Source organism: Rhipicephalus sanguineus, chromosome 6, assembly GCF_013339695.2.
Source record: "Rhipicephalus sanguineus isolate Rsan-2018 chromosome 6, BIME_Rsan_1.4, whole genome shotgun sequence".
Lineage (NCBI taxonomy): Eukaryota > Metazoa > Arthropoda > Arachnida > Ixodida > Ixodidae > Rhipicephalus > Rhipicephalus sanguineus.
The window spans coordinates 106,696,437-106,699,310 of record NC_051181.1 but is presented as its reverse complement, the minus strand read 5'-3'; positions in this window follow the sequence as shown (position 1 = coordinate 106,699,310).

Below are 2,874 nucleotides of genomic sequence, written 5' to 3'. Positions count from 1 at the left end.
ACGTCTACAACGACCGAATACGATTGATAAGCATATATAATGTTAACATAAATTGTACATTTACCATTCACTGACAATTAAACCCTATTTGGTGTACTAAATACGCGCCGCATGTGAAACGGTATAAATCACGTTAAACGCCGAGTAACAGTTAACGCCAGCATCCACTCCAGAAGATCGGTTGTTTTTTGGACATCCGTGGGGTTCGGACAAATTCTGGTACATGATCCAGTCACATTTACCGGTAAATTTTTTACAGTTGAGAGACGTTTTTTCAGTTTCACACAAGTTCAGTGCTATACTAAGCGGAATTGCTGAACACACTGAATGTATTGAAGCGAATGTATTGAATGTATTGAAGAAGAACGGGCGCGAGAGATTTGGTGCTCGGCATCATCGGATCGTCCCTTGTCTTTTGCCTGCCGCTTCATTGACCTCATTGTAAATAAACCCATATCATCCGTAACAGTTTTGGTGGACTGGTGCGGGGTAACCGACGCCCTGGAGAACACTGTCGCAGACGACCTTCGAAGAAGCCGACGCCTAGCTGGACTACCTCCGGAACACACCGACATGACCGACGCCCGCGAAGGCACGTCGGCCGGCTACGCCCACGCACCAACCGGTGTCACGGAGCAAGGCAGCCACCGACCGAGACAACCTAGCTACTGGGCACCTGAGCCACGCATATTCTCAGGTAGGACCGATGAAGACGTGGACGATTGGTTAAAGCACTACGAAAGAGTGAGCCGCTATCACGAATGGAGTACGTCGGCGAAGCTCGTGAACGTGGCATTCTTTCTCGCCGGGACCGCCCTGCTTTGGTTTGAGAACCATGAACACGTGCTGACCACTTGGCCGACCTTTGTTGAGGAACTGAAGGCCTGCTTTGGGGACACAAGTTCCAAGAAAAAGAAGGCTGAACAGACACTCGCACGTAGAGCACAATTGCCCGGCGAAACGTGTACGACGTACATTGAGGAAGTACTGAAGCTTTGTGGCATTGTGAACACGAACATGTCCGACGAAGACAAGGTCGGACATCTGTTAAAGGGCATCACTGAAGATGTTTATAGCTTTTTAATTACAAGGGAAAACCTGCACACACCTTCCGAGTTTAGGCAGCAATGTCGGGCATTCGAGGCGCTGAAGACCCGACGAATTTTGCCGAAGTTCGGGCGCTTGGACAACGTCCCTACGGTTGCAAGTATGGACGTCGCCGCCTGCGAAGACCTCCCTCTGATCGTGCGTCGAGTAGTTCAAGAAGAGCTAGCACGGCTTCAGGGAGCAGAGGCTGGCTATCAATGCGCATTCGACGAGTTTCCCGAACCACCATCCTTCTGGAAGCGAGAGCGTCGCATCGAGTATCGACCACAATCTGAAGAAGCGCACTCCAGCACGAGCTTCCGATCGCTCCCGACAAGTCACGGTCGCCGCCGGATGTCACCACCCCGTCGTGCTGCTGCGGAATATCCCCCGACACCACAACGTCCTCCTGCAGACTACTACGAGACGTCACGACGTGCGCCTGCGGAGTACCACCCAACTCCGCGAGCCTCTGCTACCACTAATTTGAACCGTGACGTGCCAATATGCTACACGTGCGGCCTCCGAGGGCATATCTCGCGCTTCTGTCGCCGCCAGCCGCGAGCGCCACGTTTCTCGGCATACCCGGCTCGTGTACACGAAACCTCGACATCTCCATCTATCGTTAGCCCTCTACGACAGCAGTGGCCTAACAGATTGCGTGACGAGTCCCCAGCATCCGAGCGAAGCCTTACGCCGCCTTCGAGACGACCACGCCGTTCGCCGTCCCCGGGTCGTCAGTCGCCTTCTGCTCTCCAGCTGGGAAACTAGCTGGTGCGACCGATGGAGGTGCGGTCGCGGGACGGTCCACTCGCCAGTTCCTCCTTCTGCTGTGATGTTGAAGAACAAAGCGCGTGTCTGTATAGACGGTGTAAACACTGTAGCTCTTGTAGATACTGGTGCGACTATTTCGGTGATGAGTCTTCATTTTAAAAATCACTTTTTAGGACATAAGGTTATGTTTGTGTGGGATCGCAATGAAACTTTTCATGGAGTTGGAGGAGAAATGTTGCGCCCCGTTGGTGTTTGTTCGGCTTTAGTAACGATTGGAGGACAAAGTTTTAGAGCACAATTCATTGTGTTGGCGCAAGCAACTCATAGTGTTATCTTAGGGATAGACCTCCTGCGAGAATGTGGCGCTACACTTGACTGTGGGACTGGGGAAATTATTCTCCAAAGCACGTTGCCAACTGCCGTAATTGACGATTTTCGGGCTCAACCCGCCGACGTTCTTTCGTTGTCAGAAGATGCGTTGATCCCTGGTCATTCAGCCATGTTTATTCCCGTGTGCTCTTCTCGTGTCCTGTTGGGATCCTGCAGCGGCCTAGTGGAACCAGATCATACCAACGCCCTTAAGAAGAATGTGCTGGTCCCTCGGTCGTTTATTCAAGTTATCGACGGACGTGCTCTCTTGTGGACAGTCAACGCTTCTGCAGAGTCTGTCTGTCTGCCAGCCGGATTCAAATTGGGAACGTTTGAGGGAGATGACCACAATTAACGTCCGGACGGTTGAAGGGTCCCGAGACATCCGTCCACCTACTCCTGACTACTCAGCCGACTTGCGGCGCATGATAAACAAGTCGCTGTCTTCTAATGAGCTGGATGTTCTTCAAGAGGTACTCGCAAGGTACGCGCCAGTCTTTGATTTTGCGCAAAGCGATCATTGTTTTACGCTGCCAAACTCCCGTATGCACCACCGTATCAACACGGGAGATGCTACACCGATGCGCCAGAAGCCTTACCGCGTATCCCCTTCGGAAAGGAAAGTGATCGCCGAACAGGTCAACG